The following is a 25,475-nucleotide window of genomic DNA, read 5'->3' on the forward strand; positions in this document are numbered from 1 at the left end:
TGGCTCAGACGAGGACAAGAAGTGGGCAGGGGAGAGGCGGTTGTTTTGCTTCAGCCGCGGGTGGGGCGCACGCGAGAGTGGGAAACTGGGAAGGCCGGGCTCTGGGGAGGTGTTGCGGGGAGGGGAAAGGCCCGGATGTTCCCTGACAATGAAATCATCGCCGACCTATCAGAGCCGCCGAGCTGGGATACCTGCCTGACCTGTCCCCCGGAGGGAGAAGAGTGGGCGGGAAATTGGGGTGTCGGAAGAATCTGGAAATCAACGTGGGAAAGAGGGACAGGTGTTCCCTTCAGGAGGATTTTGTGCTATTAGAGATTATTTTTATACCAGCCCTTGACATTTCCGTATTTTGTTTCTCAGCATTGATTTTTAAAACTCCCAGCCTAGTCTCTTGACATGGACTTGTTCGTTTCGCAGTTATTGAGCGCCTGCTGTTTGCCAGGCACTGTATGTAGAGCTGGAGATACAAAAATAAATTAGGCAATCGCAGTACAAGATGATAGGTACTATAATTGAAACATGCACAAGGGCTGGTGATGACATAAAGGGTCTTCCTTGTGGATAGGTTTACCAAGAAAGGCTTCACAAAGACACAGGATGAGTCAAGAATGAATGATAGGGGTTTAACAGGCCGATGGGGAAAGTGGACATGACTCCTCCAGCTATCAAATTAGACGATGCTGCCATGTTAATTCTCCAAACGAAAAACAAAAGTGTAATAGAGGTATTCTAATACTTCCCTTAGGATATATATAATTTATATTTATATATATATATATATTTTTGTAATCCGAATGTCCTGAAAGAACTTAAACCTATTTCCTACTTTGGTGTAAACTGGTTTGGGCAGACAATTTAAGCTTAGACCCAACAGAGTGCTGTTCAGGTTAGGGGCTGTCAATGTTTTATAGAAAAGGGCAAATTTAGTAATAGGACAATTGTCCAGGCCGTCATAAGGACGGCAGAAACAAAAGACTTAATTGCAATTCGGGTTTTTTTGTTTTTTGAGCAAGCATATTTTACTTTTTAATAAGACAAATCTGAAAAGCAAACGCGGTCCAAAAAGCATGCGATTCGGTAAGAGAGATTTTAAAAAACCAAAAAACCGTATCTTCTTTTCACCCCAGATCTTATTAACTGTGTGTTTTCCTCTTCGAGAACTTGCATCGTCAGTAACGTCATCGTGAACCAGACTAGCAGTGTGGATCATTTCTGCAATTAAGGCTATGGCGCGCTGGCTGGCTTGCATATGTCAAATTAACAGACAGCAATGCTTTTTAACAGATGCCGCCTACAACCTTCTCAGCAATCAGCTTGTGAAAACTGGACATTGGATCGGGAGTTGTTATGATGAATATTACATGCTCGGGCCATTAGCACCCCAATAATTGGTCGAAAGGCTTTTCCTTTTCCATCAAAGTAGTACTCAGACATTTCCTGAAGTTCTGTTGTTGATATGAGCAGTTCCTTTCTAATGTCCTCTCCTCGTACAGACCTTTCAAGTCTCTGCAACCGAATTTGAAAGGATCGGTGATCTGTATATTTCTCACCACTGTGTGTTTTACTGTCCGGGGTCGTGTGATAAAACCGTGATATACTATATACATTTGGACAGGCAGATGTTAAGCGCTTCACAAGACTAAAATAGGGTATCTGAGACAAGCCAAATCCCTTCCGCCTATGAGCCTGAGCGCGGGCGCCGGCAGCGGCGCGCGGCCCCAGAGGCCCTGCAAGGCCGGGGGAGCCGGGCCCACCGCCACCAGCATGAGGCTATGGTCAGAGTCTGAAAGTCGCGGCAGGGTGGCGGCTCCGCCTCTGCAGTTCAGATTTTTAAAACCTACTCATCAAGTTTGTGTGAGAATGGTGTTTCTTACAGCATGGTGAATAGACCACCAGCATCCGAATCATCTGGGATTCTGGGATAGAAATTCCCAGGTCCACTCATCCCTACAAATCAGGGACTCTGGGGACAAGGCTCAGAAAGGTGAATTTTAAAATAGCTCCCCAGATGATTTTTTTTTTTTTTTTTTTTTTTGAGACGGGGTCTCACTCTGGCGCCCAGGCTGGAGTGCAGTGGTGCAATCTCGGTTCACTGTAACCTCCGCCTCCTAGGTTCAAATGATTCTCCTGCCTCAGCCTCCCGAGTAGCTGGGATTGCAGACACCCACCACCACGCCTGGCTAATTTTTGTATTTTTGGTAGAGACGGGGTTTCACCATGTTGGTCAGGCTGGTCAGGAACTCCTGACCTCAAGTGATCCGCCCGCCTCAGCCTCCCAAAGTGCTGGGATTGCAGGCGTGAGCCACCGCACGTGGCCTGCAGATGATTTTTATGCGCATCAATGTTTGAGACCCTCTGGCACAGGATAATGGAGGCAGATGTAAAGTAAATTAATTTCCTTACTTTCGCATGTTGGGAGAACATATATATATCTCACATTTCCACCGTTCTCTTTATTATCAGCATGAGATCATACAGTCCGCAGGAAGTATTATTGAAGTGACTTATAAAAAAAATTTTCTTAAATCACACTCCATTGCCTGACACCCCTTATGTAAGCAGAAGGGAGTCTGAGACCTCAGCTTCTAAAATGGGAACCATGCTAAGGATAAAAAACTGAAGACACTTAGGGACCCTTGTCCTGTGAATACAAGCAACCACAGAAAGGCATGAGAATAGTTTCTTGGCTTGCTTGACTTCCTTCTCACTTTCCCTTGGTTGACCCAAAAACAAATACAAAGCTCAGTCATTTAGGTGGGCTGATAATTCCATGTCATTCATACTTTCAATCACTAAGAGCAAAAAAAAAAAAGAAAAGTATGGAGACACCCCAGAACATATATGAAGGTTACCTTTGTTGTATGCTTTATTTGCTTAAAATACTAAACCATTAAAGAAAGCCCAACAAGATTCACAACTTTGAAAACTGATGTTTACCATCATAAACATAATGTGTCATAAACCCTGAGTACCATCATAATGTGCTCTGCTATGAACTAGCTGTGTGACTTGAGCTAGTAACTAAGCTCTCTGAGCCTTGGTTTGTTCTGCAAAATGAGAATCATAACATCTTTCTCCAGAGCCACATGAAGAGCTTTAGAATCTCTTAGTAATGCAAATCACTCCCCAATATATAGTTTTAAATAAAAACAATATTAAATGTAATGTAGAAAAAGTTGGGTGAGGAAATCACATGATCACCACTAGCTGCAAGGGAGGCCAAACAATTACGGAACTGCACAAGTTGCTTAGAGCAGAGATTCCCTGTCTTTACCAAGCATCACAATCTCTCTAGATGTCATTTATACTCACCACTCTTTTGAAATTATAATTATTATACTCATCACTAGATCTTGTTATTTCATGCATTAATAAAGAAGCATAGGCTGGGCGTGGTGGCTCATGCCTGTAATCCCAGCACTTTGGGAGGCTGAGGCGGGTGGATCACGAGGTCAGGAGTTTGAGACCAGACTGGCTAACGTAGTGAAACCCTGTCTCTACTAAAAATACAAAAATTAGCCAGGTGTGGAGGCACACGCCTGTAGTCCTAGCTGCTCAGGAGACTGAGGCAGGAGAATCACCTGAACCTGGGAGGCGGAGGTTGCAGTGAGCCGAGACCATGCCATTGCACTTCAGCCTGGGTGACAGAGCGAGACTCTGTCTCAAAAAAAAAAAAAAGAAGCATATCACAAATGTACATGTTTGATAACTGTCTTTAATTATAATTGGTTTTCCTTTATAATCTTAATGAGCTTTATGTATTTTCAAATGTTATTCTGAGAAGAAATCCACAGGATTCACCAAAGGGACCCTTTGCCCAAAAAAAGGCATGGAGGAGGTCGTACCCCTGCTGTGGACTATAACCTCCAATTCAGCAAGGACATCGTTTCTTTTGTTGTAAATCATACATAATAGATGCTTGATAAGTATTTCTTGAATTGCATTTGGAGTATCTCAAGTAGTTTGCTGGACATTTTTCCTTTTCTCAGTGCTACGACCTGAAGCCTGGGCCTGTCCTCCAACCCTGCTTCCTCCTTAGAGAGGAAGTTGATCAAGCTATCACCATCTTACATGCAATCCCCACAGCCTAGGAGGCCAAAACTGGCTTCCTCAGAACCAGATCCTCCTTTGTGTTTTAAAGTGAGTGTCATACACATAAGATGATTGAGATTATGATTATAACACAGTGGGTGGTATCAGGAAAACTATTCACGTGGAGCCCAACTATAAATGCTGCAACACTGCTAAATGTTTAAATATGCTTGGCTGTGGAAAACTCTAATAACAGCCATTTGTTTAAGCAGTTTAGCATTTATGCCCAAATTCATTTACATTATTCATTCACTTTGTTATTTTTTTCTTTTTACAATAAAGTATACATTTCTGCCAACTCTTCATCTTTTGCTTTATCATAACATTGCCATTTGCTCATGCAATATGGTGGTTTGTTCATGCTTCAAAAACCTAAAGGCAACATTGTGCTACTGTTCCCTTATGTTCCTTCCATATCTGCAGCAACTCTTCCTGTTTACTTGTCTGAAAGCTCTTTTTCTCCTGCTAGTGAAACTGTGCTCGGCCGGGTGCACGCCTGTAATCCCAGCACTTTGGGAGGCCGAGGCAGGCGGATCACAAGTTCAGGAGATCAAGACCATCCTGGCTAACATGGTGAAACCCTGTCTCTACTAAAAACACAAAAAATTACCCGGGCGTGGTGGTGGGCGCCTGTAATCCCAGCTACTCGGGAGGCTGAGCCAGGAGAATGGCGTGAACCCGGGAGGCGGAGCTTGCAGTGAGCCGAGATCGCACCACTGCATTCCAGCCTGGGTGACAGAGCGAGACTCCATCTCAAAAAAAAAAAAAAAGGAATCTCAGCGGACTCACACTGGAGCAGACATCAAGGAGATGAACATAGGAGTAAAATCACAAGTCTATTATTCGACAAGTATGCAGGGATATAGTTGTAGGAAACCTGCAAATCGAAAATTCTTGGTGAAAGAGTCATGCAGGACTTCAGTGCAATTAATTTAAAAGGTTTCATATTGGGCCGGGTGGCTCACGCCTGTAATCCAGCACTTTGGGAGGCTGGGGCGGGTGGATCACCTGAGGTCAGGAGTTTGAGACCAGCCTGGCCAACATAGTGAAACCCCATCTCTACTAAAAATACAAAAAATTAGCTGGGCGTGGTGGCAGGTGCCTATAACCCCAGCTAGTCAGGAGGCTGAGGTAGGAGAATCGCTTGAACCTGGGAGGCAGAGGAGGCAGTGAGCTGAGATCGTGCCATTGCACTCCAGCCTGGGCAACAAGACGAAACTCTGTCTCAAAAAAAAAAAAAAAAAAAAGATTTTATATTAAGGCCCATATTTAATGTCCTTTACATAGAGGCCTAATTCTGGCAAGTAAGCAGAGATCCTCGCAATTAGGTAACTGGTCTGGAGGCAGGTAACTTATCAGGAGCTGGGCATAGGAAGATTGGAGATCAGGGTTGAAAAGTTCAGGCTCTGAGGCCAGATAGAAATGGTTACAGGAGAGGATGCAAGAGACTCCCAGCTGAGTTACCAGAACCAACCAGCAGCAAAAACGGCTGGAAAATGAGCCAGTAAGAGGGCACGCTAGGGCTTCTTATTGTCTCCCTGCCTGGGACCAGAACTTGTCCCAAAATATGGGGGTAGATATAAACCTTATACAAGGGTTGAATTACAAGTCTACCGAGAGGTTGGGGACCAAGGACAGGTGGCTCCTTCATATTGAGAGAGTTTGCAAAGCCTCTGGGATTGAATTTGTTTTTTTCAAACCGTTTTATTCCAAATTTCAGACACACACAAAACTACAGAGAGTAGTATTATATAATACACCCTGTGTACCTATCACATAGCTTAAACAATTCTGAACATTTTGTTTTATTGCTTCAACCATCCCTCCCACCAATTTTTTTAAGGTTCAGTTTTTAGTCTGCTGATTTTGATATCTTCCTTGGAAATGTGTCCCATTCTCATGACTTCAACTACTGCCTCAATGCATCTGAGCCCCAAGTGTGGAGCACCAGCTCCATCCTCTTGATGTGTCCTCAGCTACCTATTGGATTTGTCCATTTCAATATCCCATGGCACTTCTCTCCTATTGGTTGCCTTCTTGGTAGTCTCCCTAACTCGATCTTGTATCCTGCTATAGAGACTCACTCAATTGAGGTATGCTCTGGGGGAGACTGAGCTTCTCCCCAGCCCCAGAGATTAATCTTAATCAGTCTAAGCTATCTATGACAATATCATTCCCCCTTCCGGGTGATTGGTTTAGGAATGTGCATGTGAGGCAAGTCAGGCTAATGACACTTGATAGGAAATATGCTGGAGGTGGAGGATCCTGAATAGTTCCTCATAGTCCTCATAAGAATGAGGACTATGAGAAAAGATACCCACTCTTCCTTTCTTGGACCCAGATTCCTGCAGTGTGTCTCAGTTATGCCATTCATTACCTAGTGACTCTGGGCAAATTATTTAATATCCCTGTACCTCAGTTTCTCATCTGTAAAATGGGATAATAGAACCGACTCATAGGGTTGCTGTGAGGACCAAAAGAATTAATATATGTAAAGCACTTAGAGCAGTCTTTTGCTTATCAAAAGTACTATGCAAATTTTAGCTATATTATTATGGTTATTTTGTACGGATGTGATGCTTGGAGCTATGACAGCCATTTGTGACCATGAAGGGACCAAACTAGAGAACAAAGAGCAAGTCACTATGCATGAAAGAGTGAAAATGTGGAAAGGACCTTAACCATTGATGATATTGTCAAGCTATTGAATTAAACAACCTTGGAACCACTCTACTCTTGAATTTCTCATTAAGTGTGATAGTAATTTTCCTTATTTTATGTGCCTCTTTTGGTTGAATTTTCTTTTCGTTTTTTTTTTGTTTTTTTACACAGGGTCTCTCTCTGTTGCCCAGGCTGGAGTGCAGTGGTGCGATCTCCACTCACTGCAACCTCTGCCTCCCGGGTTCAAGCAATTCTCCCATCTTAGCCTCCCAAGTAGCTGGGACCACGCCTAGCTAATTTTTGTATTTTCAGTAGAGATGGATTTCACCATGTTGGCCAGGCTGGTCTTGAACTCTTGACCTCAAGTGATCAGCCTACCTCAGCCTCCCTAAGTGCTGGGATTACAGGTGTGAGCCACTGTGCCCAGAATTTTTGGTTGAATTTTCTGTTACTTGGAACCAAAATTTTTTCTTCCCAAAGCTCACTCTAGTTTATTACCTCTGTCAAGATATAAGAGTTTCCCCATTCAGCCTCCTATATAATTCCCCATATCTAGCCAGTTTTGTCAATGTTTCCTTCCAAATTTTTCATTCTCTCCACTAACACAATTACTGTTAGTGGCAAAACCAAAATAAAGTAGTCCAGCTAGGGTGGGCACAGTGGCTCACACTTGTAATCCCAGCACTTTGGGAGGCTAAGGTGGGCGGATCACAAGGTCAAGAGATCAGGACCATCCTGGCCAACATGGTGAAACCCCATCCCTACTAAAAATACAAAAATTAGCTGGGCGTGGTGACACACGCCTGTAGTCCCAGCTACTCAGGAGGCTGAGGCAGGAGAATTGCTTGAACCCGGGAGGCGGAGGTTGCAGTGAGCCGAGATCATGCCACTGCACTCTAGCCTGGTGACAGAGTGAGACTCCGTCTCAAAAAAAAAAAAAAAATTGTCCGGCTAATGCCTTGAAATAGCCCTCATTATCTTTGAAGTGGAAAGATAAAATAAGACATTAAAGATTAAAAGAATAATTCTTGGCCACGTGCGGTGGCTCATGCCTATAATCCCAGCACTTTGGGAGGCCAAGGTGGGTGGATCACCTGAGGTCAGGAGTTCAAGACTAGCCTGGCCAACATGGTGAAACCCTGTCTCTACTAAAAAATACAAAAATTAGTCAGGCATGGTAGCGGGTGCCTGTAATCCCCACTACTGGGGAGGCTGAGGCAGGAGAATCACTTGAGTGTGGAAGGCTGAGGTTGCCGTGAGCTGAGATCGTGCCATTGCACCCCAGCCTGGGTGACAAGAGTGAAACTCCATCTCAAAAAAAGAAAAAAAGAAAAATTCTTTTCAGGCTGGGCATAGTGGCTCATGCCTGTAATCCTAGTTCTTTGGGAGGCCAAGGATGGGGGATCACTTGAGCCCAGGAGTTTGAGACCATCCTGGGCCACACAACGAGACCCAGTCTCTACAAAAAACTTAAAAATTAGCCAAGTATGATGATGCACACCTGTGGTCACAGCCACTCTGGGGGCTGAGGCAGGAGGATTACTTGAGTCTGGGAGTTTGAGGTTACAGTGAGCTATGATTTCACCACTGCACTCTAGTCTAAATCACAAAGCGTAATCCTGATTCAAAAAAAAAAAAAAAATTCTGGCCGGGCGCGGTGGCCATGTCTATAATCCCAGCACTTTGGGAGGCCAAGGCAGGCTGATCACCTGAGGTCAGGGGTTTGAAACCAGCCTGGCCAACGTGGCAAAACCCTGTCTCTACTAAAAATACAAAATTAGCTGGGCATGGTGGCACACGCCTGTAATCCCAGCTACTTGGGAGGCTGAGGCAGGAGAATCACTTGAACGCGGGAGGTGGAGGTTGTGGTGAGCTGAGATCATGCCATTGCACTCCAGCCTGGGCAACAAGAGCAAGACTCTGTCTAAAAAAAAAAAAAAAAAAAAAAAAAAATTCTTCAGAAAAGATAACTATTGAGTACTGGGCTTAATACTTGGGTGATATAATAGTATGTACAACAAACCCCCTTGACATGTTTAGCTATGTAACAAACCTTCACATGTATCCCAAACCTAAAATAAAAATTAAAAAATAATTATTTTCAGAGTACTATTTAGAAAAGGATGCAAAATGGATAGACTAGGTGAGAAAATTATCTACATAGATTTATATTTATCACTATAGCTTAAGGTTAAATTTGACCCAGTAAATAGCTATAGAGAGGGAGAAAGCCATCTGCTAAAGCTTATTTTTCATTGTATTATTTTGGAACTCAATTGTCTATCAATAAATTGGCATGGGCGCAGTGGCTTATGCCTGTAATCCCAGTACTTTGGGAGGGAGGCTGAGGTGGGCAGATTGCCTGAGGTCAGGAGGCCGAGACCAGCCTAGCCAACATGGTGAAACCCTGTCTCCACTAAAACTACAAAAAATTAGCTGGGCATGGTGGTGCGCACCTGTAATCCCAGCTACTCATGAGGCTGAGGCATGACAATCGCTTGAACCTGGGAGGCGGAGGCTGCAGTGAGCCGATATTGTGCCACTGCACTCCAGCCTGGGTGACAGAGCAAGAATCTGTCTCAAAAAAAAACAAAACAATAAATTGAGTATAATTTTCAAACTCTATCATAGTTGTTGTCTCTACCCACGAAGGACAACTATTTTGGTGATTTTGTCAATACCAAATTCATACAATTTATAGCAAGGAAACACCAAATAAAGGTCATTGTTCATACTTTTATAGGTCAATTTTATAATTATAATAATTTCATAAGTCATAAAAGAATGTGTTTATATTTTTGTTACTTTCTCCTGGACATATTTCTTTGTGTGCTTTAGAAGATTATATACAACCACTGAAACAATTTTCTTTTACAATAACTTTGCAGTGTTACTTTTATTTACTTACTGTGGGGTGATTATATTATAAAGTTAAGCACTTTTGTGAATTTCAGTTGCTACATGAATATGCACGTTTGTTCATATTTGGGCAACTGTATTATGGTTTGTTTGCTATTAATCACCATCATTCAGGACAATATAGAATAACCAACATAAAGTATTAGACATGATTGCTAGATTTATTGCAAAATACTTTCTCAATGGGGACAAACAGCTGAATGGCCCCAGGAAACCTAATCTCTGTATCTCAAGTTGAAGTGAGTGAAAGTATATTGGATAGAAAATGCTATAAGATTATAGAAAAGAGCAACTTCAATTAAAGAAATGTGTCTTATAATTTCCCAACACTTCAACAGAACTCAACACCAACTGGAAGCTAGTAATCAGACATAAGAGAAATATTTTTAAGCAAATTTCCTACCAATTAACAACCTGAACCACCTTCTGCAATCCTACTAGTTTGCTCACTATAGCCCCCTCTCTCCCTCCTCTATCATCTCTGCTGATCACAACAGATTACAGGATCTCCTCTCTCTTTCCTGAGCTACAGTAGTAATGTTTTTGTGCTGTGCAATTTTATACTTAATTATATACTGTTTTGTGCTAGTCTCTAATTGTGTTAGGTATGTTATGTAGTCTCTTCTCAACTAGACTGTAGTCCCAGAGGCTAGGACCATGTGTTATACTTCTGTTATGGCTTTTTATGCTAAACATGGTGGGCACCCATTCATATCTTGTTGATTATTTATAGGAAAATCCAGAAAGAGCAATTGCTTTTGTACAACTATGGCTAGAGCTCAAAGCAAATGACTTCATTTCTGTGTGGGGTAGAAAGGGCTCTCACTAGGCCGGACACGGTGGCTCATGCCTGTAATCCCAGCACTTTGGGAGGCTAAGGCGGGCGGATTGCCTGAGGTCAGCAGTTCGAGACCAGTCTGGCCAACATGGTGAAACCCTGTCTCTCCTAAAAATACAAAAAAATTAGCCAGGCATGGTGACGTGCACCTGTAATCCCAGCTACTCGGGAGGCTGAGGCAGGGGAATTGCTTGAACCAGGGAGGTGGAGGTTGCAGTGAGCCGAGATTTTACCACTGTACACCAGCCTGGGCGACAGAGCGAGGTTCCATCTAAAAAAAAAAAAGAAATGACTCTCACTAGGCATTGATGTTTTCAAATTCATTCAGATCCTCTGTTTACAGTGAGCATAAATCTACTTAAGTTGGTTTAGCTACATAGGCATCTATAATAAGCAGACAGGAGGATTTGATAGAACCCAACTACAGGTTGGTGATTAAGACTGCATATCTCTGCAGCTGGGAACTGGGAGGTCAGAAACCAGTCTCTTTTTCTAAAAACTGACATAGTCTCTCTTCTCTCCATTTCTCTGTCCAGCTGCTTCTGCCTCACACAGAGATGGAGGCTGGTTTCTCTCCTCTGTATGTGTGTCAGCATGGCTACTCCAGCATCCACTTTCTACCTTACCCAAGACCCATGGGTAACTGACCCAGCCTTCATATCCCATTTCCAATTTCTGGCAGAAAAAATATAATTGGCCTATAATGGGTTATATATTAATCCCTGGCCCAATCACCTATCACCTGCATAGCAAGGCCTTTACCATCTGATAGGCTTTAAGGGTTGTGGAAAAAACCCTCAAAGTACAGAAAAGACACAGAAGGCAGGCAACTTGATCGATGCAACTACTACAGTTAAAATCTAGAGAAAAAACTTTTGTGGGTGTATTCCCAGATCATAACCCCCTTCCTCTGAGAATTTCACCCACTGCCCAGTGGGATGGGTCTCCAACAAACACATTGGTACTAAATGACACTGGAGGTCTGGTCATTTGAAAAGACCACAGTGGTCACTCTTCCTAAGTCAGGCCAAACTGTTTTTTTTCCCTGGGAAATTTGATTTGAAACCAAGAAAATGTCCATCAGACTAAGCTGGTCTTTTGAGAGGAAATGCTGTCAACTCAGACAGCTTTCAGGCCACCTTTCCCCATTCTGTGTCCAGGGAAGGAGAGAGAGCCAGTTAGTTGTCAGAGAAGAATGAAGCAGAGAGACTTAAAGGAGTAGGGTTGAGAGAAAGGAGCCAGCTCTGCCTGGATTCTTCCAGGCTGAGAGTTTCTGATTCTAGAAGCTCAACTACTTTACGCCCTTGAGTTTTGTGAGACATCTCCACATTCTTTTTTTGCTTAAATTAGCTTGAGTTGATTTCCGTTATTTGCAACCAAAATAGTTGTAACTGAGACATCCAGATTAAAAGTAAGAAAAAGGCTTCCTACACTTGTCCATTGAGACAAGTCAGTTGTATCAAGATGCCACTATTTCATGGCCATGAAAATCTTCTCAATTTATCTGTAGACTCACATATCTGCATGGCTATACAGTACATCCGTTGGTGACTCATGAGGATTAAATAGTATGGGAGGCCTTTGTTACCTGATTCTTGGTTGGATGTTAGATTATTTCTTTTCTTTTTAAAAATGCAGCTGTTGGCCGGGCGCGGTGGCTCACGCCTGTAATCCCAGCACTTTGGGAGGCCGAGGCCGCTGGATCACGAGGTCAGGAGATCGAGACTATCCTGGCTAACAAGGTGAAACTCCGTCTCTACTAAAAGTACAAAAAATTAGCCAGGTGCAGTGGCGGGCGCCTGTAGTCCCAGCTACTTGGGAGGCTGAGGCAGGAGAATGGCGTGAACCTGGGAGGTGGAGCTTGCAGTGAGTTGAGATCACACCACTGTACTCCAGCCTGGGAAACAGAGCCAGACACCGTCTCAAAAAAAAAAAAAAAAAAAAATGCAACCGTGACGGCTGAGTGTGGTGGCTCATGCCTGTAATCCTGGCCCTTTGGAAAGCCAATGTGAGAGGATAGCTTGAGCCCAGAAGTTCGAGACCAGCCTAGGCAAGATTAGGAGATCCCACCTGTAAAAAAATAAACAATTAGCCAGATGTAGTGGTGCACACTTACAGTCCCAGCTACTTGGAAGGCTGAGGTGGAAGGATCACTTGAGCTCGGGAGGTGGAAGTTGCACTAAGCCATGATAGTGCCACCTCACTCCAGCCTAGGTGACACAGAGAGATCCTGTCTCAAAACAAAGAAAAAAAAAAAAGCAGCTGTGCTTGGGATAGATGATTTCTTGAGAGAACAAATTGTGAAGGAAAAATGGCCTTGAATTTTTTGTCATTTAATATATGTATTATTATATGTGATGTTTGCTTTAGTTTTTTTTTGGCATGACTACTCATAAACAAATATTTTAGTTTTCAAAGCGCATTTGTACACATTCTCTCACTTGACCGTCACAATAGTCCTCTAAGAAAGTATTGTGATATCATTCCTATTTCATAAATGAAGAAACTGAGGCTCAGCGATATCACGTATGATCAAGTGATCAGTGACACTGATCAAGTTTAATGTCATTAATCCAGCAGGGATACAACACCGACTCAAAACCAATGTTCTTTCTGTACTCATATTTCATCTTTGTCTTCTTACAGCAGGGGTTTTAAGATGGTTCTGGTTTTTGTTTTCCCTTTAAAAACTATTTTTTTCTATTGAAGTATAAAATGGATACCAGAAAGTGCACAAATCATAAGTGTATAAAGCTCAATTAATTATCGCAAAGTGTATACACCATGTAACCACCAACAAGGCATGAAATTGGTCATGACTGGCACCCCAGAACTCCCCTTCTGCCCCCTCCGAATAGCTATTCTCTCCTTCTTCCCCAAAGGAAATCACCTTCTTGATTTTTAATACCATAGATTTGCCTGTTTACAAACTTTATATAAATGGAATCATGCATACAGAGAAGAGTAGCATGGCCCCTGTGCAAGGATGACATGCAAATTTATGAAGCATTCATTAAAAAATAAATATATATATATATAAATAAATAAATGGAATCATGCATTATGGATACTTTTGTGTTCAACTTCTTTTATTCATGTGAGATTTGCTTGCATTTAAGTGGGTAACAGTACATTAATGTCTATTCCTACATTGTATTCCATTTTATGAATACAGTATGATGTATGCATCCGTTCTGTTATCTATAAATACTTGGACTGTTTCCAGTTTGGGGCTATAATGAATGATACTGCTATGGTCATTCATGAATATATCTTTTAGTACACCACATATATGCCCTATTAAGTAAATACCTAGGAATGAAATTGCTAAGTCAAAAGTTCAGACTTAATAGCTATTCCTGGCAGTTTTCCAATGTGGTTAGATCAATTTATGCTTCCATGCCTCTGATATAGAAAAATTTCAGCTGCTCCATGTTCTCATCAACACTTGGTGTTTTCTGCTTTTAACTTTAGCCATCCTAGTGAGTGTGAATGGTATATCTCAATATAATTTAAACTTGCTTTTCCCTGATTTTTTTTTTTTTTTTTTGAGACGCAGTCTCGCTCTGTCGCCCAGGCTGGAGTGCAATGGCGCGAACTCGGCTCACTGCAAGCTCCGCCTCCCAGGTTCACACCATTCTCCTGTCTCAGCCTCCCGAGTAGCTGGGACTACAGGCGCCCACCACCACACCCAGCTAATTTTTGTATTTTTAGTAGAGACGGGATTTCACATGTTAGCCAAGATGGTCTCGATTTCCTAACCTCATGATGCGCCCTCCTCGGCCTCCCAAAGTGCTGGGATTACAGGCGCGAGCCACCGCGCCCAGCCGCTTCAGTGTTTATTTTATTTTATTTTATTTATTTTTTGAGACGGAGTCTCGCTCTGTCGCCCAGGCTGGAGTGCAGTGGCGCAATCTCGGCTCACTGCCAGCTCCGCCTCCCGGGTTCACGCCATTCTCCTGCCTCAGCCTCCTGAGTAGCTGGGATTACAGGTGCCTGCCACCACGCCCGGCTAATTTTTTGTATTTTTAGCAGAGATGGGGTTTCACTGTGTTAGCCAGGATAGTCTTGATCTCCTGACCTCGTGATCCGCCTGCCTGGGCCTCCCAAAGTGTTAGGATTACAGGCATAAGCCACTGCGCCCGGCTTTTCCCTGGTTTCTAATGAATTTGAGTACATTTTTATGTTCATTGGTCATTTGACTATCCTCTTTTGTGAAGAGCCTGTTCAAGATTTTGCCCATTTTTCTATTAGTTTATAGGAATTCTTTATGTATTCTGAACATAAGCTCTTTGTAATATGCATTGTAAATATCTTCTCTTCCTCTGTGGTTTGCATTTTTAGCTTTGAATTTTTGACTTCAAAGAAACGGAAACATCTTATTTGCATTTTTCTACTTCTTTTAAAAACATAATGATTTTGATTATTTGGGATAAAATCCACTGGAACCATATGCTTGAACGGCATTTCTCTCTCTCTCTGTTTTAGTCAGGCCCCAAAAGCTGAGATCAATCCACTGGGGACTAGTACTCCCACAGTCACTCTGGACCTGTTAAGATCATAAACACACTTCTGGCTTCCATGAACCCATCATTGACCTTCAAAGTATGAGGAGGTTGAGGTAGAAAGAGCCAGAGTGAGGAATTTTTAGAAAGTGCTTTCTCCTCCCCTGACTTTCACATGTAGGCAGGGAGAAAGGTGCCTCCTCTCCTCACCTCAAGCCAAAGGAAAGGTGCCTCAAGGAGACCTCCCAGAATTTGTCCCCTGGAGTTTCAGGAAGAAAGACTTGGGTCTGATCCTTGGCAAGTATGAAGATAGAAAAAACGGCCAAAGGTTCACCTGTTCACAAGGTCACATTGGGTGTAAACTGGACTTTCTTTTCTTTTCTTTTCTTTTTTTGAGACAGAGTCTCACTGTCACCCAGCCTGGAGTACAGTGGTATGATCTCAGCTCACTGCAACCTCTGCCTCCAAGGTTCAAGCGATTCTTCCACCTCAGCCTCCTGAGTAATGGAGACTACAGGCACCTGCCATCACACCCAACTAATTTTTGTATTTTTAGTAGAGACAGGGTTTCACCATGTTGGCCAGGCTGGTGGACTTTCATTTACAGTGGGTAAAGGAAAATATTCCCAGGGAACAAAGTGGAATCCACAAAAAGTGCTGGATGTCTCTGTTTTGTTGTTGTTGTTGTTTTTGAGACAGAGTCTTGCTCTGTTGCCCAGGCTGGAGTACAGTTGTCCAATCTCTGCTCACTGCAACCTCCACCTCCCAGATCAAGCGATTCTCCTGTCTCAGCCTCCCGAGTAGCTGGGATTACAGGCATGTGCCACCATGCCTGGCTAATTTTTGTATTTTTAGTAGAGATGGGGTTTCACCATGTTGGCCAGGCTGGTCTCAAACTATTTATCTCAAGTGATTCGCCTGCCTCGGCCTCCTAAAGTACTGGGGTTACAGGCGTGAGCCACCACACCCAGCCTCAGTTTGTTGTCTGTTGCTATAATAGAATACCACATTGAGTGATTTATAAAGAAAAAAGATTTATTTGGCTCACGGTTCTGGAGGCTGGGAAGTCTGAGGTGGAGAGGCCACATCTGGGGAGGGTCTTGCCATTTTATCCCCTGGCAGAAGGTGAAAGGGCAAGAGAGTTCATGAGACAGAGAAAAGGAGCCAAACTCCTGTGATAACGAGCCCACTCCTGTAATCTGCATTAATCAACTCATGAGGACTAACGCCTGTTGAAGTTCCCACCTTTCAACACTGTTACACTGGCAATTAAATTTCAACATGAGTACCCGAAACCGGGTAATTGGAAAAAAAGTTTCAACATGAGTTTTGGAGGAGACATTTAAACCATAGCACTCCCCCTGGCCCCTCAAACTTTGTGTCTTTCTCATATACAAAACACTTTCATTCTATCACCAAAGTCCCAAAAGTCTTACCTAATTTCAGCATCAACTCAAAATTCGAAAGTACAGAGTCTCATCTAAATTAGATATGAATGAAAGCCAGGTGTGGTGGCTTACACCTGTAATCCCAGCACTTTGGGGGCTGAGGCAAGTGCATCACTTGAGCTCAGGAGTGCGAGACCAACCTGGGCAACATGGTGAAACCCTGTGTCTACGAAAAATACAAAAATTAGCTGGGTGTGGTGGCGTGAGCCTGTAGTCCCAGCTATGCAGGAGCTGAGGCAGGACAATTGCTTGAGCACGGGAGGTAGAGGTTGCAATGAGCTGAGATGGCACCATTGCACTCCAACCTGGGTGACAGGACTGAAAGCCTGTCTCAATAAATAAATAAATAAAATGAAATAAATTAGATATGAATGAGACTCAAGGCACAATTCATTCTGAGGCAAATTCCCTCCAGCTGTGAGCCTGGGAAATCACAACATTATCTTTTTCCAAAATACAATGGTGCGACACGCATAAAATATACATTCCTGTTCTAGAGGGAAGAAATAGACAAAAAAGGAGGGTTAACTGGTCCTAAGCAAGTCCAAAACCCATCAGAAAAAAACAACATTAAGTCTTAAAGAATAATCTCCTTTGACTTCATGTCCCACATTCTGGACACACTGATGTGTGGGTTGGCCCTCAAGACCTCAGGCAGCCCCACCCCTGTGGCTTTCATGTGCTCAGTCCACTCAGCAGGTCTCACAGGTTGAAGTCTTGTGCTCATGACTCTCTTAGGCTGGCATTGTACATTTGTAGCTCTACAGTTCTGGGGCCTCAGTGGTGGTCCTGCTCCCACAGCTCCACTAGGCATTACTCTAGTGGGGACTCCGCGGTGGCTCAGCCCTATGACAAGTCTCTGCCTGGACCCACAGACTGTCCATGACATCCTTTGGAATCTAGGTGGAGGAAGCTATGCCCTTATAACTCTTGCCTTCTATACATCTGTTGAATTAGCAGCATGTGGATGCTGTCAAGGCTTACCAGTTATAGACTCTAAAGCAGTGGGTGGAGCCACACCTGGGCCCACTTGAGCCATAGCTGGGGCAGCTGAGGAAGGCTATTGGGATCAGAGACCTGTGGCAGCCCTGGGAAGGAGCTTGTGGAAGGTGTCCCAGGCCTATCCCCTGAAACCTCCTACAGCTCTGGGCCTGTGCTATAAGGGGCAGCCTTGTAACTCTCTGAGATGCCTTCAGGGTATTTTTCCCATTGTTTTGATAACTAGCACCTGGCTCCCTTCTATCTATGGTAAGCTCTTTAGCAAATGGTTGCTTGGCCACAGCATTGGTTTGCTCTCCTAAAAAATGCCTTTTCACTCTCTACATGACCAGCCTGCAAATTTTCCAAATTTTTCTATTCTGCTTCACTTTTAATTATAAATTCCTGGCTGGGCACGGTGGCGCATGCCTGTAATTCCAGCACTTTGGGAGGCTGAGGCGAATGGATCACTTGAGGTCAGGAGTTTGAGACCAGCCTGGCCAACATGACGAAACCCCATCTCTACTAAAAATACAAAAATTAGCCGGGCATGGTGGTGGGCACCTGTAATCCCAGCTGCTTGGGAGGTTGAGGCAGGAGAATCACCTGAACCTGGGAGGCAGAGGTTGCAGTGAGCTGAGATTGTGCTGCTGCACTCCAGCCTGGGCGACAGAGACTCCGTCTCCAAAAAAAAAAAATTATAAATTTAAGTTCATGTCTTTCCTCTTGCATCTCACTGTATGTGATTAAAAGCAGACACATAGCAGCTCAGATGCTTTGCTGTTCAGATATTTTTTCCTGCCAGATATCCTAGTTCATTGCTCTTAAGATCTGCGTTCCATAAAGTTCTAGGACACGGACACAATTTTGCCAAATTTTTGCAACTGCATAACAAGAATGGCCTTTACTTCAGTTTCCATCACCTTCTTCCTCATTTCCACCTGAGACCTCATCAAAATGGCCTTTACCATTCATGTTTCTACCAACGTTCTGATCACAGCCATCGATTAATCTCTAAGAGGTTTCTCTACAGCTCTTCTCCTGAGTCCTCATCAGAATCTCCCTTTATGCTCCATTCACAGCAATCCAGGCTTTTTCTAGCCTGTTCATCCAAATTCTTCAAGCCTCTACCCATCATCCATTTCCAAAGACACTTCCAAATTTTCAAGTATTTGTTATAGCAACAGCTCCACTTCTTGGTACCAATTTTTGTAGTCTGTTTTCCACAGCTATAACAGAATACCACAGATTGGGTAATGTATCAGGAAAAGAGATTTATTTGGCTCATGGTTCTAGAGGCTGGGAAGTCCAAGACTGAGGAGTTGCATCTGGGTCAAGGCCTTCTTGCTGCATTATCGCTTGTCAGAAGGTGGAAGAGCAAGAGAGTGCAAGAGACAAAGAGAAAAGGGAGCCTGCAAGCCTATAATAACTAATCCACTACTGTGGTAATGGCATTAGTCCATGACCTAATCTGGATTAATGGCAATTAAATTTCAACATGAATGTTGGAAGAGACATTCAAACCATTGCACCTGGGATGATCTGAAGAGGAATCTTGCCTCCTCGCTCCTCAAGGAGTGAAGGAACCACCAGAAGCCCAAATTGAGGAAGTCATCAAAAGCTGACAGCCAGAGAAGTGTTGTCTGCATCAGGGAACTGCAGTCAGGGTAGGTGGAGAGAGAGGGGTGACCTGGGAGAGAGAGTCAGCTTTGGGCATTTTCCATTCCCAGAGGGCACTGATGCCAGAGGACACTGTACTAGGTATAAAAGACTGTTTGCCTTTTCCCCTAATCCCCTCTCGCCACTGGTACAGGGTGGAGAGGTCAGAAACAGCAGTTAGCAAGTTCAGGAGGTGGTATGGGAGGAGAGGAGTGGCTGACAAGGCTGCCTCCCCTACCTCTGGCTCTGATGCTTGAGGCAGCCCTGAGCTGGAGAAGCAGAGAAGATTTAGCTTTGAACACATTTGGAATTTTGAAACTGCCCTGGACAAAACTGGAGTTATGTGACTATAAGCCTGGACTGGACTCTTCTACAAATTCTCTTCTCAGCTGTTTCTATTTTGGGGCTTAATCCATCTACTGAGTTTTCAGTTTCAATGATTAAAGTTTTCATCTCTAGAAATTCTCTTTGGCTCTTTATCATATTGGCTTAACTATTTTTATAGTCTTTTGTTCCTTGCTCATATTTTGAAACCACCCTTTTTTTTCTTTAAATATACAAAACAGTAATTTGATGTCGAATCTGACAATTTCAATATGTGAAGTCTTTGCAGATTTGATTTTGCTGGTTAGTGTGTTTGTTTGTTTGTTTGTTTGTTTGAGACGGAGTTTCGCTCTCTTGTTGCCCAGGCTGGAGTGCAATGGCTCACTGCAATCTCCACCCCTCAGGTTCAAGAGATTCTCCTGCCTCAGTCTCCCAAGTAGCTGGGATTACAGGCACCCGCTACTTGGGAGTGCCTGTAATTTTTGTAATTCGCCCGGCGAATTTTTGTACTTTTAGTAGAGATGGGGTTTCACCATGTTGGCCAGGCTGGTCTCGAACCCCAGACCTCAGGTGATCCACCCGCCTTAGCCTCCCAAAGTACTGGGATTACAGGCATGAGCCACCTAGCCCAGCCGATTTTGCTCTTTAGTTTTGGCTATTTATTGGCTTTGAGTGCCTTATTTCCTTGTGTCATTAGATCTTTTACTGTGAGCTGAATCACTGGCCTTAGCTTTTTTTTTTTTTTTTTTTGAGAGAGTCTCGCTCTGTCACCCACGCTGGAGTGCAGTGGCGCAATCTCGGCTCACTGCAAGCTCCATCTCCTGGGCTCACGCCATTCTCCTGCCTCAGCCTCCTGAGTAGCTGGGACTACAGGCGCCCGCCACCACGCCCCGGCTAATTTTTTTTGTATTTTTATTAGAGACGGGGTTTCACCATGTTAGCCAGGATGGTCTCGATCTCCTGACCTCATGATCCGCCTGCCTTGGCCTCCCAAAGTGCTGGGATTACAGGCATGAGCCACTGCGACTGGCCAGCCTTAGCATTTTATTGGCAGGATTCCTTTGAGGTCCAGGTTGAAATTGCAATCGTCTTGCCTATTGACTGAAGGAACTACCAGCCTGGGACCACTTCAAGTTATATGACTCTATTAGTCTGTTTTCACATTGCTATACAGCTGTGAATCAATTAAACCTCGTTTCTTTATAAATTACCCAGTCTCAGACCTGAGAACATGGCAGGCCTGAGACTGGGTAATTTATAAAGAAAAGAGGTTTAGTTGACTCGTAGTTCCACATGGCTGGGGAGGCCTCAGGAAACTTATAATCATGGCAGGAGGGGAAGCAAGGCACATCTTACATGGTGGCAGGAGGTGGTGGGGGCAGGGGTGGGGAGTGCCACACTTTTAAACCATCAGATCTCATGAGAACTTACTATCATAAAAACTGCATGGGGGAAATCTGCCACCATGATCCAATTACTTCCCACCAGCTGCCTCCCCTGACACATAGGGATTATAATTTGAGATGAGATTTGGGTAGGCACACAGAGCCAAACCATATAAATGATCATTTTAGGTTTTCAAACCTCATAGGGAGCATGATATTGGACTAAAAATCCACTTGGAGGCCAGTCTGTGGTAGCAAATGCCCAGGGGGGAAATTTTCTATCTTGTTCTCCTTACCCAGAGTCAAGTTCAAGATAGGCAAATTGTTTGCTGCTCACTTTTTTTTTTTTTTTTTTTTTTTGAGATGGAATTTTGCTCTTGTTGCCCAGACTGGAGTGCAATGGCATGATCTCAGTTCACTGTGACCTCTGCCTCCTGGGTTCAAGCGATTATCCTGCCTCAGCCTCCCGAGTAGCTGAGATTACAGGCACCCGCCACAGTGCCTGGCTAATTTTTGTATTTTAGTAGAGACAGGGTTTCACTATGTTGGTCAGGCTGGTCTCGAACTCCTGACCTCAGGTGATCCACCCACCTCGGCCTCCCAAAGTGCTGAGATTACAGGCATGAGCCACTGCGCCCAGCCTGCTGTTCACTTCTAAGTGGTAAGTCTATTTCTCTGGGATTTGGGGCAGGGAGGTCTCAGCTTTATGGGGATCCTGTAGTAGACTGTCTACTTGGGTAGGCCGTAGGTATTATCTTCTGTCCCCCAAATGCTGTGCAGCCATCAGAGTAGAAGTTCAAGGTCTCCAGAGTTCTTCAGAAACCTTAGGACTAAGCCATCTTTGGTGCTCGCTTTATCTCTTAGGATTCCTGCTTTCCCTTCAGTTTAGGCCTCAGTAGATTTCCTTGTAACACAGCAGTCAGGAAGACCTTTTAAATATTTAAATATTGCTTTTTGTTCATTTGTTCCAGGAAAAACCCCAAGTGGGGATTTATCAAACCTTTTACAGCCCTTTGACTACTCACCAAACCTGTGTCACTTTTCTCCTGGGCACACATACTTCTGGAAATCTGAAGTAGACCGCTTCATGTTGGAAAGAGACCCGATGACTTTTGTTATCTTGGTGTAACTGGCTATCATGGCTTAGTTTTCACATGGACAGGATCTTTAAAATATGATGACGAGGCTGGGCACGGTGGCTCACGCCTGTAATCCCATCACTTTGGGAAGCCAAGGTGGGTGAATTACCTGAAGTAAGGAGTTTGCCACCAGCCTGGCCAACACGGTGAAACCCCACCTCTACTAAAAATACAAAAATTAGCTGGGCATGGTGGCGGGTGCCTGTAATCCCAGCTACTTGGGAGGCTGAGGCAGGAGAATCATTTGAACCCAGGAGGAGGAGGTTGCAGTGAGCTGAGACCGCACCATTGCACTCCATCCTGGGCAACAAAAGCAAAACTCTGTCTCGAAAAAAAATATATATATATATATGATGACGAATAGGATTACTTTCATAATGACACATGCTGACCTCAGCTTCATCTAAAAATTGATCTCATACTCTTCACAATTCAGTGACTACCTATAGATGCCTTTAACATTTCTAAAGAAACATTACAAAACTGGTGATAATGCTTCTAAATTACTGAAGTTATCTTGCAGAGGAGTGAGTTGAGGCCACAGTGAAATGTAGCATTCATCAACATATATTCAAGTACAAGGTTGTAGCACTTCTCAACATATATTCAATAAATATGTTTAATACAAGTGGAAGTTTGCAGCAGTGAGGCCAAAGAAGTCAAAGACACCAGAGAACATCTGCCTGGGGATGTAGGGTGACTGCAACTCTTCTAGCATCTGCAGTCCCTTACAGCACTGCAGATAACTCCAAGTGGGGATTTATTTTTATTTTTGTAGAGACGGGGTCTTGCTATGTTGCCCAGGCTGGAGTCAAACTCCTGGTTGAGCTCAAGCAATCCTCCTCCCTTGGTCTCCCTAAGTGCTGAGATTACAAGAATGAGCCACCATGTCTGGCCTACCATAGCTATTACATTAACAAACACACTCAAGTGTCTTAGTCCATTTCTGCTGCTATAATAAAACACCTTAGACTGGGTAGCTTATAAACAACAGAAATTTGTTGCTCACAGTTCTAGAGGCTGGGAAGTTAAAGATCAAGGTGCCAGCAAATTTGGTGTCTAATAAGGCCTGCTCTCTGCTTCAAAGATGGTGCCTTCATGGCAAGGCACAGTGGCTCACATCTGTAATTCCAGCACTTTGGGAAGTCAAGGCAGGCAGATCACTTGAGATCAGGAGGTCAAGACCAGCCTGGCCAACATGGCAGAAACCCTGTCTCCACTGATAATACAAAAATTAGCTGGACGTGGTGGCACGCATCCTGTAATCCCAGCTACTCGGGAGGCTGAGGCAGGAGAATCGCTTGAACCCAGGAGGCTGGGGTTGCAGTGAGCAAAGATCACACCACTGCACTCCAGCCTGGGCAACACAGTGAGACTCTATCTCAAAAAATAAAAATAAATAAATAAATAAAGGGTATCTGGGGAACAATTTAAAATTTTTGAATACATATTAGATAATACTACTTTATTAATGCACAATTTTTTTGTGTGAGATAATAATATTGTGGTTATATAGTAAAATGTTCTAATTCTTAGGAGATATATACTCGGTGGTTGGGGTAAAGTTTCATGATATCTTTAACCTACTTTCAAGTGATTTAACAAAAAAATACAGATAGTTAGAGGCAGATAGATAAGCAAATGCTATAAAAGTTAATGATAGGTGAGTCTAGGTGAATGGTATATCAGTACTCATTCTATTATTGTTTTCAACTTTTTATAGATTTGGCATTTTTCAAAATAAAAAATTTGGAAGGCCAGGTGCAGTGGTTTATATCTGTAATCCCAGCGCTTTAGGATGCCGAGGTGGGAGGATCACTTGAGACCAGGAGTTCAAGAGTTTGAGACAAGTCTGAGCAACATAGCAAAATCCTGTCTCTACAAAAGTGAAAAATAAGCGTGGTGGCTCACGCCTGTAATCCCAGCACTTTGGGAGGCCAAGGAGGGTGGATCACAAGGTCAGGAGATCGAGACCATCCTGGCTAACACAGTGAAACCCCGTCTCTACTAAAAATACAAAAAATTAGCCTGGCGTGGTGGCAGGCGCCTGTAGTCCCAGCTACTCGGGAGGCTGAGGCAGGAGAATGGCGTGAACCCAGGAGGCGGAGTTGGCAGTGAGCGGAGATTGCGCCACTGCACTCCAGCCTGGGGGACAGAGCGAGACTCATCTCAAAAAAAAAAAAAAAGTGAAAAAATAAAGTTATCTGGGTGTGGTGGTGCACACCTGTCGTCCCAGCTAGTAGGTAGGCTGAGGCAGGAGGGTCCCTTGAGGCCAGAAGTTCATGGTTACAGTGAGCTATGATTGTACCACTGCACTCCAGCCTGGGTGACCTAAAAAAGGAAAAGAGAAAACAAACAAAAAATACTTTGGAAAGTTTGTTAAAATCTGTCATGCTTCTGAATTGCGCCTTGGAATTTACACTGAAGAGACAAGGAATGAATTACGCAGTGGTGGGAAACTACCACATTAAATGTTTATGTCATTCTCTTACAAAGCTTGTGATTTTTTTTGTAGGTGTGGTATTACTCAATTAAAAGCTTTAAAAAACAGAGAGAGAGAGAAAAAATTACCAAAGGTCACATAGCTTACTGGTGACAGAACTGAGATAGAAACTCTCATGCTCACACTCCCTTCCTTTATGGAGAGGAAAAAAGCCTCAGGCTTGTTATGCTCTGAAATCAAATAACCTACTTCCCAATTTTGCAGAGGGTCGACCTTAAAAATAATTTTGAAACAATTCTTAAATACTAAAGATAGTCACAGAAAAAAAAGGAAAAGAATGCTTTAAAAACACTGTTCCATTGAGCCAAGCTTGAAAATATGTTTGAGATTTATAAGAGGATTTGAGGATTTAATAAAACCGTGATTTAAAAACAAGAGAACAAGAGGCTCTTTGATATGGATTTAACAAGAGTTTAGGAACAGTTAGGAAAGACTCACTTCCAGGTAGTCTAATTAGTATGAAAAATTTGTGGGGAAAAATTAATCACTGAAGCAAAGAATTATTCTGAAAAACAGTATGATTTTATAAAAGTCACTGCCTTACACTGACTGACAGATCTTTGCATTTCTCGCCCAGCGTTTCACAAGTCTGTTCTCAGACCTCTTCTCCTCTTTGCTCTTTTTCAGCCTCTCATATGCTCCCCTTTCCTTATCCAATAACTCAATGCCAGTGTCTCCTAAAATCTGTATCTCTGGTGTTAAGCTCTTGCTAGGCTTTGCAAGTACATTTTCAACTGCCTCTGGATCTGTGCTAGGGTATCCAGTTGCCATCTTAAACTCAAAACAAATTCGTCATCCTCCCTTAATATTTTTTTTTTTAAGACGGACTCTCGACCTGTCACCCAGGGTGGAGTGCAGTGGCACCATCTCAGCTCACTGCAACCTCTGCCTTCCGAGTAGCTGGGAGAATGGGCACGTGCCACCACACCAGGAAAATTTTTGTATATTTAGTAGAGATGTGGTTTTGCCATGTTGGCCAGGCTGGTCTTGAACTCCTGACCTCAAGTGATCTGCCTGCCTTGGC

General features: G+C 43.5%; 1 non-coding gene and 1 pseudogene across 1 annotated transcript; one reads left to right on the forward strand and one right to left on the reverse strand.

Moving 5' to 3' along the window:
* Positions 1 to 154: 154 nt before the first annotated feature.
* Positions 155 to 25,222, reverse strand: LOC129030024 (all trans-polyprenyl-diphosphate synthase PDSS1-like; annotated as a pseudogene).
* On the forward strand, positions 13,425 to 13,531 carry LOC129030937 (U6 spliceosomal RNA). Its single transcript, XR_008500830.1, has one exon. It is a non-coding gene; the product is annotated as a U6 spliceosomal RNA (small nuclear RNA).
* Positions 25,223 to 25,475: the final 253 nt, after the last annotated feature.

The sequence above is a fragment of the Pongo pygmaeus genome, chromosome 12, assembly GCF_028885625.2.
Source record: "Pongo pygmaeus isolate AG05252 chromosome 12, NHGRI_mPonPyg2-v2.0_pri, whole genome shotgun sequence".
Lineage (NCBI taxonomy): Eukaryota > Metazoa > Chordata > Mammalia > Primates > Hominidae > Pongo > Pongo pygmaeus.